The following is a 13,837-nucleotide window of genomic DNA, read 5'->3' on the forward strand; positions in this document are numbered from 1 at the left end:
CATTCTGCCAAAACATGCAACAGTTCTGAACACTAACAAGGCACTAGACCAATTCTTAGTCATCACCTTTTCTGTGTTTGGGAATGCAGGGGGAAATTTACTAACACTTTGCACCTGGTTTGCATAACAAGAGTGACATAGCCTGCCGGAAAGAGTTGAATTGAGATTTACTTTCCAATTCAAACCTTGTTTACATTGGAAAGTAGCTCTAAAGTAATTAAAAGAAAAGTAGTGCTATGCACTACTTAGCAGCTTTACCTCACAGGGACATTACATCATCCACCATTAGTTTTTTAAGTAAATCCCCATCTACTAAAATTGGTAAACTGTGATTTGCCTCAAAATATTGTGCCTTCTTGAGGCAGTTGTAACCTAAGAGACAATGGGCCATATGTAGGTGGCCGAATACCGGTCGGTAACACCGAAAAAGGCCAGTTTTCGTTGTTACCGACCGGTAATTAGCCATGTGAGATGTACGTAATACCGAATTGATTCGTTAATAACGAATCGGTAATAAATTACCGATTACTTATTTACCGAATCAAAATTACCGAAACAAATAATACCGAATCGGAAAAAACGATTCGGAACAATCCCCGAAAATGCTATGTAGCAAACCTCGTTATTACCGAAAATGACCGGATTCGGTAATAACGAATCGGTATTTACTACTTTTCAGGAGCATGTGGTAATCAGGTGGAGTGCATAAAAACAGGCCCAAAATGCATCAGTGGGACCACAATGGCGGGACTCTACCTCATTGCAAGGCGGCTACGCTTGAGAGCAGCAGGAGTAAGGATCTGGAGACGGGAGGAGCAGGTGTACAGATTGCGCATCACATTGTTCCAATTGACAGAAGCAGAAATTCATGAAAGATACAGACTGCACCCTGATACCATCCTGGACCTAATACGGGAGCTAAAACCCTATCTGGAGCATCAGACACCAAGGGCCCACGCTGTCCCCACCCATGTCCAGGTACTCTGCTGCCTGCACCTCCTTGCATCAGGAAGTTTCCAGGGTGTGATAGCTGCAGTGGGTGGAGTGTCACAGAGCTGTTTATTCCGTTTTTTCAACACCTTCCTAGATGCCATGATGGACAGAATGGAACACTACATTTCCTTCCCCAGTACACAGGCGGAGCTGCAGAGGACCAAGCTGGAGTTCTACCAAATGGCACACTTTCCACACGTCATCAGCTGCATAGATGGGACCCATATACCCATCTGCCCACCTGCAGCTAGTGAATACATTTACAGGAACCGCAAATCCACCCACTCCATCAATGTACAGGTGATATGTAATGCCAAGTTCATAATTACTGACATCGTGGCCAAATTCCCCGGGAGTAGCCACGACACGTACATCTTCCGGAACAGTGGCATCCATACCCGTCTGTTTGCAGGTGAATTTGGAGACGAATACATACTAGGTAAGTAAATGTGACACACTCTGATGTACACCCTGGCTAAATCAATTAATCACACAACATAATGCCACTTACATCTGTACATAGGTGACAGCGCATATGCCCTTCGGCCGTATCTACTCACACCATATCTCAACCCAACCACCCCAAGGGAGAGGAGATACAATGTGGCACATAGGAGCACACGCAACGTGGTGGAGCGCACGTTTGGATTGCTCAAAAGCAGAGTCCGTTGCCTCCACAAAACTGGAGGTGCACGTCTGTACAGCCCCATCAAATGTTGCCAGATTATTGCTACATGTGCAATGCTACACAATCTGGCCATCAAAAAAGGAACAGCAGTGGAACTGACTGACTCAGATGACGAGGGCGAGGACAACCCTCAGCCAGAGCCCAGCGCAGCAGGCGTTGCTATTGAACATGATGGGAGACAGAGACGGGCAGAGATAACGGCAAACTACTTCTGAGTGAGTAACGACACAGAGCCAGGTTCAGTAACATTTCAAGGTGTTTATTAGGCACACCCCCAGTAATGTGAGCAATGTCCAATTGGACATGGGTTACTTCACCCATCTCATGCTTGGCAACAGCCATAGGTCCTTACTTCTTGCGGCCACGTGCTGCCCGTGACCGTTCCCTATCAACACTGTCCGGTGTGTCGGACTGTTCATGTGTAGGCACGTTACGTTCACTACGCCTTCTGAACTCGGTGGATGAGGGCGTGATGCTACCACGGCTGGTGGCCTCCTCACTGTCCCCCCCCCTTCCATTGTGGCTGCCTTAGCATTCTGCATTTGCACTAGCACTGAGGTCAAGGACACCATCCCCCTGGCCACATCCCTTCTGCAATGCGCCATCTCCTCCTGCATGGCGATGGACCTGCGACACATCAGTGATGTTGAAGTGGCCAGCCGGTTCACCGACTTGGTATAGGCCTGGAGCCTCTGTCTCTCCCTGCGCCTGGCTAGACGGTCCTGCTCAAGCTGGCTGCAGAGGTTGTCCACCGAAGTAGCCACTCTTTCCAGTACTGCACTCATGTTCTCCCCCATAGCACTGATGCCCTTCTCCATCCTGTGCATATGCTTGTTTATGTGTGCCACCTCCCTGTGCATTGACTTGAGTTCTTTCCATTGCAGGCGCTGGACCTTCAGCATGTTGCCTTCCAGTCCTGCAAACACACTGTCACCCTGCTCGGCTACCTCTGGACTGTCCGGCCTTGCCCTGCGGCGTCTGGATGAGATGTGGGCACCCTCGGATGCAGAACCACACCTCTCCCTGTTGGATCTTTCCCCTATGGGACTTTGTTCGCCCCCTCTGCCCTCCTCATCTGACTCCTCCATCTGCTGGAGGGTGGCCATGGCATGCCTCCTGCCTGACTGTGGGGGTGGGGGTGTTGGTGATCTTCGCAGTGGGGACTGTGTGAGAGGGGATTGTGGACTTCCCTGGCGCTGTGGTGATGGCTGTGGTGGTGGAATAGATGGCTGTGATGACGCAGAGCTTGTGGTCCCTGCAGGCCTGCTGGCGTCTTCATTTTGCCTCCCCTCCGGCCTGGCTGACTTAGCTCGGCTGCTCTCTGCTGCACTGCGAGATGACTAGCCTGTAATGACACAAATGTAGATATACTCACTGCTCTGTCTGCCATGTAATTACATTAAACAACATGCCTACAGAGCACAGTGGTTGTCCTGGCGCTTCCCAATTACTTTACCATGCTATTGTGTTTGCTAGCCTGACTGTCCTATTCATGTGTTCCCTCTGACTACATCACCCATAATGCATTGCAGGTATCCATTAAGACATGGGGTGGAGTGGGAGCCCCTTTGCCACTATGGGGATTGGGGTTGGGGAGGGGGTAGCACAGCATGCTGGGCATGCTTCTTACCTTGTTTTCTAGCTGCTCTGGCGGAGCTGTCGGCGTCTCCCACGCCAATAACACTCTCCTGCTGGATGGTGGATTCAACCATCTGTTCAAGTGGTGTTGGTACTGGGGCTCTGTTTTTCCCTCCTCCGGTTTTTCCAGCCTGCCTCTGTCTCTCTGCCATCCTCAGTTTGGCTGTCTTCCTGAGGTCGTACCACCTCTTCCTGATGTCCTCTATGGTGCGCAGGGTCACACCTATGGCATTGATTTTGTCCCTGATGCCACTCCAGATTTGCCTCTTCTGTGACTCTGGCACTTGGTGGGACTGGGCTCCAAAGAGCTTGTGGTGCTCTTGACTGACATCCTGGATCAGGACCTCCAGCTCCTTGTCACTGAACTTGAGTTTTCTCTTTCTGTCGCCTCCCTCCTTCTCCCTGTCCTGGCTTGCCATTTCAATGCTTGTTGTAGCTTTTCTGTCCTGCTTGTGGCTGTGTGGCAGTTTTGCTGCTGGCTCCTCAGCTCCTGCCTGTCTGCCTGCCTGCCTGCCTCACTGTGAGCTCCAGGTCCTGTGCACCTGGCTGGGTGTGGCCACTTCCTGTTTGGGAGGTAATTGGGTGAATCAGGATTGGCTGATTCACCTAATTACGAATTTTTGAATTACCGAATCGGTATTTCCGATTCGGTAATGGATTCTGTAAAACCGATTCGGTATTTCATTCTTATTTTTTACCGATTTGTCCGAATTCGGTATTTAATACCGATTCATAACGAATCGGTAAACTTTAACGAAATTTTATCTACATCGCGTATACCGAATCCTTAATACCGATTCGGTAAAAATCGGTATTAAGGATTCGGTATTCTCAATTTACCTACATATGGCCCAATATGTTTTTCTACAAACTTTTCCAACGCTGCCCGTGTGCTGTACTATAGTAAAACATATTAAACTTTGTCTAATCATTGTATTTTGTACTGAAAGGGTACCCTTCCAGTACAAAAGTCATATTAGCGGTAACACAACTACATTTGCAGTATGGTTCAAGGGTGTGTGTGTGGAGCAAGGCAGCCAAAAGTGCGCCAGTGCAGAAGGAGAAAGAAACAATACCATACTTTACCAGATATGGTGCTGTACTGCTCTCTCCTTTTGATGCTACATAGTGTAGTGCAGAAACCTTGGTTGCCGTACTGCATTACTTGTTAGCAAATTTGCTCCCTCATCTCTCCAGTTCCACGTGGTAAAGCACACACTGGTATACAGGGGCCCGGCATGCCACTTGTACATTGAACGGGTTATTCACTACGCATAACCTTTAGTTACACCAGTAAACAACTTGTGTTCTTTCAGCTTCATGCATTGCGTTGCATACACTGCAATGCAATATCTGCATTCTTTTGCATATGGGCGAGATTTGGTGAGGAATGAGATGGTGATATTGTTCGTTGCTTCCAGGCGCTGCCCTCCAGTGCTTAATTTGAGCCAGTGGTTTCCTGTACTCGGCACCCACACTTACTTATCAACACCAACACTTATGACAGCCTGCCACATGGTGGTGCTGTTTGTGTAATTTGGAGATGAGGAAAACAACAGTTGTTTGTTAGTTCAAATTTACAATAAAAATAACTTATGCTGCCCAAGCTGTTTTTCTAGCTTTGGAGGCCTGGTTGAGTCTGAATTATCACACCTGTAGGCGTGTGATGGTTAATAGTTGTGTTGCTACTGGCACTGGCTGCACTGGTGGGGGCAATGGGTGGTGAAAGCTGCAGTGGTCTCCTATTAAGGGCCTGGCACCTATTTTTTCACAAATTAGGCACTGCTGCCCTCTCTTCTATAAACATTCAGAACAGGTTAGCGTTAACGCAACACATTCACGCAACACTGCATTTCACTAGCTCGCCTCATCTGCCCTTTCGTTGTGTGAAATGGCTTGTAATGTGCGATTTCTCTTTTCAGAGTTGTATCTGAACAAAATGGCTGCTGTATGATCTATGTTTATGTATGTACATCTTGATCTTTCTTCAATAGGTCAGCTGACATCCAACACAGCAGACAGATCTCTGGCACCTTCATGTGCACAACATAGCTCAAAAACCATTTAGCTGTGGCAGAATTGCCTCCCTCAACATCACACCCATATCTCCACATCATCTGACAATACCAGACCATTCAGAATACGTTTCCATAAATATACTATTACTACAGGCACACACATTTGCTTATAACCAGGGACACTGGAACTATGCGGCAGGAGAGGGACAAATTACGGTTCAGTGTTGAATAAATTATGCGGCAATGAAGGTAAATTATGCAGCATTATGCTGCATATTTGTTAATAGTATTACTTCATTATTTTGTACTTTTTTCACCTCATTATTACCAGTTGAAAAGCCAAATATAGCAATAAGGAACAGAAAGGTCAACCTTAGCAAAAGGCTGTTTACTGTACAGCAACACGCGCCGCTATGATTATAGTAACTTTTGAACCTTTGGAGCTAAAAACTATTTTTGGTTAAAATTTGCAGATTATTCAGCAGATGGTGGATTATGAGGCAAATGCGGCAAATCTATAATTATGCGAAAATCGCAGCGACCGCCCAATAGCATAATTCCAGTGGCCCTGCTTATACCCTATACAATTGACTAATGCTGCTAGCCAACATAATAAATCCCAGGTTCGACAATTACTATAATGCACACCTATGAAACAAAGTTAACTTGAAAGTATAGCAATACATACATACATATACATAATGCACTGCAAAGATCTATGAAAGAATCAAGCACATCTCAGTTGCACCGTACGCCAATAATAATAATTAACACTATAACAAACATTGAATAGGCTGTCCTTCACTAACCAAACTAAATGACTCCAGATCACCTAGATTCAAGTTAAGGAGAATAGCACAGGCACGTAGGCCCCAAAAGTGCTACAAAGCCATTCAAATGGTACATGTGTGCTATACACATACTCAAGCACATAACAATTCTTTATTAATAATAATAATAAGGCTTTATAAGGCTTTATTTCGATAAAACATGTATCTTTAAAAGCATGACGGATTACATCAGTTACAATCCATAATTCACACAAAACTGGATTTACACGTCAATTATAAAAATATGACATAAATAGTATTAACATTACTTTAAAAAGATGCATAAGACACTAATTAAACAATATCATTAAGCCTTTTGGTTCTGATGGACCTAGCCCATCTTAAAAATGTTGCCAAACCACAAACATACAAAGGCCGAGTGTCAGACATCAAGATACGCAATGCTACAATATGACGTCTGGTACCTAGTACTCTACATATTGGTTTAAACCAACTGTTTCTCTGCAATATGTATGCTGGGCATTCAAATAAAACATGGGCAACCGACTCGACTCTAGTCGCACAAGTAGGGCAGAAGGAAGAAGTTTGAGAGTGGACTTTCCAGCGTGCGGTCAGTTCTCCTACTGCGAGGGTTCCTACCCTGAATTTGAAGTACAGAGCCCGATCACTTGGCTTCAAAATAATATCAAGGTACGGTTCCCGAACTGCGACATCCTTTATTCTGTAAACTCAGCAGTTAATCTGCCCTGATTTGAGTCAGAGCTAATTTTGCTGGATACCAACTCCAATAAATCTTCTTTAGAACGGCTTTTGGGGGAGCAGATCTAGATAGCCAAAATTCCCCTAACCCCAGCTCTCCTAGCAGGAATTTAACATAATTTAGCCATCTAATTTTGGACCAACCAGGCATCGAGAGTATTTCAGACAACCCTTCTGCATAACTAGCAAGCTCTGGGACTCGCCACAGATGGGCCCATAATAGTAACGGGCGTAGTCTGGCCTGGTCCTTGATTGAGCGGCACCCCATGTCTAGGAGCAGGGGTAGTGTGAGGGTGCTCTGTGGGAGGGCCATCAGATTCTTCAGGAATTTAATCTCTGATCTAGAAAGCTGGTCGACGTTACTTGCACCCCACAGTTCTGCCCCATAAAGGGCCGCGCTGACTCCTTGTGCCTTGTAGATGTCTATAACAGGCGCAATTGGTTTTTATAAACGAGGAGCGCTGTTCCATGAGGAGGGCCCCCACAACCCTTTTGTGGCCAAGTAGCAACTTCTGGAGGTGGGGGTTCCACTGCATAGTGTCCGATAAGCGGATGCCTAGGTAATCAAATTCCGCTACCCTTTCCAGGGGCACACAGTTCAGGGCTGGTGGTCGGCCAATTTTTTTAGGTGGATTCAACACCAAATATTTAGTTTTATCAGTGTGGATTATAAGCCCTCTACAAGTACAGAAGGACTGAAAACTATCCAAAAGACTCTGTAAACCCACTGGGGTCTTGGAAATGAGAAGAATATCATCAGCGAATAAGAGTGTTGGTACGCGCTTGCCCGCCAGGGAAGGGGCGTCGGATGGATTTTTCAATAGATGCTCCACCACACCGTTCACATACAATGAGAACAGTGTGTGGGCAAGGACACAACCCTGGTGGACGCCCCTATTCACTGTGATTTTTTCAGTCTTCTGTCCTTGCGTGCCCCACCTCACCTCACCTGTGCAAAATTTCCGGTATGGAGCTTTATCAATAATGACAGAAGATACTTAGGCATCCCCATATCGGACAGTACCCCCCACAAACGGTCCCAAGGCACAAGGTCAAAGGCAGTCTTTAAATCGATAAACGAAAGATAAATACTGCCTTTGCCTATTATGACCACCTTCCAATATAAGAGCAACAGCCTAAAGGCCTGCTCGATGGTCCCTGTGCCGGACCTGAAGCCTGCCTGATAGTCCGAGAGGATCTTATAATCCTCAACCCACTGAAGCACTCTTCCCAGAATCACCTTCCCAATGACCTTCTGTGTGGAATCAATTAAACTTATTGGGCGGTAATTGGCAGGGTCGTCCCGACACCCCTTCCCAAACATTGGGACGACCTCTGCCCCCTTCCAAGTGTCAGGGATTCCCGCACCAATAGTTATGGCGTTAAGAAGAAATGAGATAAGCCTACCCCATTCTATATAATTAAGGCGGAGCAGGTCCCCGGTATCCCATCAGGGCCTGCTGCTTTGAGAGGCACTAAACTTTTTATCACATTTTTCACTTCCTTGGGTGTAAAGGAATAGGCTTTGCATTCCTCTAAAGCAGAGGTCTTCAAACTTTTTGATGCCGAGAACCCCTTGTAAAACCTTTTTAGGCGTAAGGCCCCCCTTCCGACAAAAGTTTCTAGAAACTGGAACTCCTCATCATCAACTTTTGACAACCATAAATGCGCCTTTTAGAGCTCATCACATCCCTCCATCATTCATCCACCCACACTTTCACACATCCGTCCATCTACCCTTTCATCCTTCCATCCATACATCCATCCTTTACCCATCCACCCTTCCATCCATCCATCCATCATTCATCCATGCAACCTTTTATCCATTCATACATCCATCCACCCTTTCATCCTCCCATCCATACATCTATCCTTCACCAATCTATCCTTCATCCATCCACCCTTTCATCCTTCCATCCATACATCCATCATTCATCCATCCACCCTTTCATCCATCCATTCACCCATCATTCATCCACCCACACTTTCACACATCCATACATCCATATATCCATCCTTCATCCATCCACCCTTTCATCCTTCCATCCATACATCCATCCTTTACCCATCCACCCTTCCATCCATCCACCCATCATTCATCCACCCACCTTTTCACACATCCATCCATCATTCATCCATGCAACCTTTTATCCATTCATACATCCATCCACCCTTTCATCCTCCCATCCATACATCCATCCTTCATCCATCCACCCTTTCATCCTCCCATTCATACATCCATCCTTCATTCATCCACCCTTTCATCCTCCCATCCATACATCCATCCTTCATCCATCCACCCTTTCATCCATACATCCACCCACCCTTTCATCCATCCATCCACCCATCATTCATCCCCCACCTTTTCACACATCCATCCATCATTCATCCATGCAACCTTTTATCCATACATACATCCATCCACCCTTTCATCCTCCCATCCATACATCCATCCTTCATCCATCCACCCTTTCATCCTCCTATCCATACATCCATCCTTCATCCAACCACCCTTTCATCCTCCCATCCATACATCCATCCTTCATCCATCCACCCTTTCATCCTCCCATTCATACATCCATCCTTCATTCATCCACCCTTTCATCCTCCCATCCATACATCCATCCTTCATCCATCCACCCTTTCATCCATACATCCACCCACCCACCCTTTCATCCATCCATCCACCCATCATTCATCCCCCACCTTTTCACACATCCATCCATGCATCATTCATCCATGCAACCTTTTAGCCATCCATACATCCATCCACCCTTTCATCCATACATCCTTCATCCGTCCACCCTTTCATCCTTCCATCCATACATCTATCCTTCACCAATCTATCCTTCATCCATCCACCCTTTCATCCTTTCATCCATCATTCATCCATCCACACTTTCATTCATCCATCCACTCATCATTCATCCACCCACCTTTTCACACATCCATCCATCCTTCAGCCTTACATCCACTTATCCACCCATCATCATCCAACCACCTTTTCTGTGCCTCTCTCATGGGGGGGAGGGGGAATCAGTATCTCTCTGCGTCATCTTCCTTTTTCTTTCCCGCTCATGGGAGGGCATCTCTGTGCCTCCCTGCTGGGGGCGGGGGACTGTCACAGGACCCACAGCTCCAGGCGCGCAACATCCATTGAACTCAAAGGGCTACACTACAGCCTGCTCCCCCAGGCCCCCCCCCCAGCTCCCCCCAGCTCGTGTATGTGAGCCCGGCTGAAACAGCGTCAGGGACACACACACAGTCACACCCAAGTACTTGACAGGTCTTTATAAGAGCTTTTACTTGTTAATGAGGCATTGATGTTTTTCACACCTCGGTGTGAATTAGGCCTCCGCCGTGAGCACCCTCGATCAGCCCAATGCCAGGAACTGCACTCTGCAGAATCTGCGACCCCCTTCCAATGACTCCACGACCCCCCTGGGGGTCGCGCCCCACAGATTGAAGACTGCTGCTCTAAAGGGTCCATTAAGGTTGATACAGTCGGACCTTGCCAAGCTTCTAGATTGGACGTATAGAGGGATGCAAAGTGATCAAACCACGATTGGCCAGTAATATTACATGTAATAAGAGTATTACCCGGCCTATTCCTGGCCCTCACAAGGTTCCAGAACCCCCTTGAGTCCCTCCCCTCACTAGCTACCTTTAAGTCATGCCAGAACTGATCCTCCAAGTCTTTCTTAGCTTCGCTAACAGACTGCTTATATGCTTTCCTAGCCAAACGGATCTGCTCGGGGGATTTAATAAGTGCAATTTTCATCTGCTGGCATTTTTTAGAATACCAACCCGGGTTGCCCGTAGGACTCTGCCGCCACTTCTGAGAAGAATCCCTACCTCGTGCTAGGAATAAATTACCCAGTTCGTCGATGACGCCACTAAAAAGTGCAGAGGCTTCGGAGGGATCCTGAGTGCTGATATCCAACCTAGTCACAGCCTCTGCCAGAATGGCACCTATTTTATGGACTTTTCCCTCTTCTAAAACAACTTTGCACCATTTGAGGCGCCTCCCACAGTTTGATGGGCAAACTTCTGCAGTTGTCAATAATTTGGCAGGGGAGGCTAAACCGTTTACACGCGACCACAAATGGTGTAGGGTCAGGGCGAGTGGATTGTGATCACTATCCACAGTAGGTATGACTTCCATGTCATGCATAAAATGCCAAAGCTTATAATCTAGGAGGATGTAGTCTATCCTTGAGGAATGATCTACCCTATTGAACGTATGAGCTCCTAGGGGATCTGAGATGGATCTGCCATTAACTGCTCTTAATCCAAATTCCAAAGAAAGAGTATTCAGTTGAATAGCCCGTTGAGACCACCTCTTTATGGGTTGAATTGATGGGGGGGGTATCCCCCTCCTCGCATCATCATCAGAGATATCCAGAATGTCCTCATCATTGCAACCTATCATCCCCATGCATCATCAGCACTAGAAGGCAAAACATGCAAACCTGTTGTGTAACCCTGAACTATATGGCATTTATATAGTGCTTCAAACCCCTTTGTTTGGTGGTGAACCGCATTTTTAGACAGGTAGCAAGCTGCACCATGGTGAAGTGCGTGGTTGGCATGGTGTTGTATTCTTTGTTAGAAGCATTTTGTGTCATCCTTGAGTGCGAAACTAAATATTGACAGCATTAGATATTGAAATAATATTCACAAATTTCAAATAACAGAATGAGAAGAGGTAAGAAGGGTGATTTGGTAAATAAAGGGTTTACGGCTGAAGGTAAAAAGATCTTGAGCTAAAAGACTCAGGCACATATTTATGACAAAATTAGTGGAGCGCGGCATTAAGTCAAGAAGGCTAACGCTTCCTGCACATAAACAATCATACATGGTGTTTTGCTATTTCTATGTGTGCTATTGTGCAGCACACATAGAAACAGCAAAAAAACGAGAAGAAATATAGCATTTCTCCTCGTTTCGCCTGTTTAAGACTCTTGTCCTAATTTTGGTGCTGCCCCAAATTTACACCACCCTTGTAAATAGGGGTCAAAATCAATGGGTATTGCGGCAGAACACCCACTGCAACACCCATTACACGCCCCTTTCACGCTATGTATGGCGTGAAAGGGTGCCTTATTCACAAGGGGACGTTAAGCCACTCCTTATTCACAAGGCAAAGCCCCTATCGCCACTGGAACGTCAATAAAAGTGACATTCCAGTGGAGATAGGGGCTTGTAAATATGCCCCTCAGTGGGGTGTCCTGTTCCAAGACAGTGAGTGAAATGAGGGACAATGGACCTGAGGCCAGTGTGTTTCTAGGGTACAGAAGGTGTCCCACTCAATTTGGAGTTGGGGGGGGGGGGGGTGACAGGTTTGGTTGTGCCAAATTCCTATCATTTCCTCTTTGCCTAATTTTGTTAAATTTTGAGAAAGTTAAGTGGAATTACACAAGGCAAAATCTGGCATTTTGCACTATATTTAAGCATGAAAATGTGTCTTCCTCTCCATTTTAGATGCAAAGAGGTACTAAAAAAAAATGGGCAACATCACTCACAACACGAAGAACAGCTACAGTGTTCTATTAGCTTGCACTGTTCCCATATGCCTGCGTTCGGATTTATCCCCAAACGGCAGCTCAGCAAACAACCTGGGGCAAAGGCACTACTTTAGGGATTTTGCATAACTCGAAAGGTTGGAAATTACGACGGAGGAAAGAACGTTTCTCCTGAGGCTGGTGACCTGTAGAACCGGAGATCAGATTCGAAAGCAAAACAATAACCAAACAGAGGATTTATATGGGGTGGTCGTAGGTAGTTAAATGTGTAGAAAGGTTGACTGCTGGGCAGGGACTTCATTTGTGGGCAGACTGACAGCTCTTTGGCCATATACGTCATCTGGAAACTCTAGCCTCCTGGGTTTGACGTTTGCCGTCGCCCAGGAGACCCTGCTCTGGCACCCAGGCGGAGGGCACTGACCGCGTTGGCGTCAGCAGAGCGTGAGGTGACCTGGCGGGGCTGCGCGCGAGGTCACGGGTCACAGGTGGCAGGGCTGCGCCCACGAGGGCTCCCAGACCTTTTAAAAAACCCTTCTGTATGTTCACGTGCTGGGAAAGCTAACCGGACTCGGCCTATAGAGGCCCCTCAGAAAAGAAAGGAGCACAGGTGAAATCCTTCCTCGGTGTGAGAACCCCTCGCTACAGAACCGAATGTGGCAATGACGCATCAGTTCGTGTAAGGAGGACAGGCAGGGACGTAACGCAGGCCCTCACACCCCCTGCTGTGCGGGGGTCCCCCAAGCTCCAGGGGACGCCCTGAGCACAGCACTCTGGCTGGAGAGCTCCTGATTGAGCCCGGAGAGGGCCCCTCCACATACCTTGCAGGAGGGTCCCCTCAAGTTTCGTAATGCCAGGGAGAACAGGGTCAATTGGGTCATACTTTTTTGTTTGTATCGTGCATTTTTGGATGTGGCTATTTGATATCGAGTCCAGTATACTGCGGATCACTAATATCATGGACAAACCATTGAGAGGAAAATATTAAAGGGTGAATAGGTATAAGGTTAACATACCGCCACATATATGTACCATATATATATATATGCACACACACACACACACATATATATATATATATGTATGTGTGTGTGTGTGTGTGTGTGCAATGTTTGTTTGTGGCAGCAGTACACAAAGAGTATTATTCAATATGCTTTGCTGCAAGGGGCATTTTTATTATTGTAATGTGCAAGTTTCATGTATTTAGAAACACTTAGAATATGCCCAAGATATGAGATTTTTTAAATGAATGTATTTATACAGTAAGATACATATATAGAACTACTTTTATGTTAAAACATAATAGGGAGATGTTGTATGTTTTAACACGCTTTGAACTGCCAATGTAATGAGATTGACATTTTTTTTACAAAATTTAAACTTGTAGTTCGAGCTTGTTGACAACAATGTAGTCTGTTTTCCTTGTCC

The 13,837-nt window shown here is 46.3% G+C and overlaps 1 protein-coding gene across 1 annotated transcript in view; it reads left to right on the forward strand.

Moving 5' to 3' along the window:
- Positions 1 to 13,837, forward strand: part of SLC38A3 (solute carrier family 38 member 3) — a 342,163-nt gene that overhangs the window by 9,754 nt on the left and 318,572 nt on the right. The gene's annotated exons all lie outside the window — the stretch shown is intronic.

Source organism: Lissotriton helveticus, chromosome 9 (assembly GCF_964261635.1).
Source record: "Lissotriton helveticus chromosome 9, aLisHel1.1, whole genome shotgun sequence".
Lineage (NCBI taxonomy): Eukaryota > Metazoa > Chordata > Amphibia > Caudata > Salamandridae > Lissotriton > Lissotriton helveticus.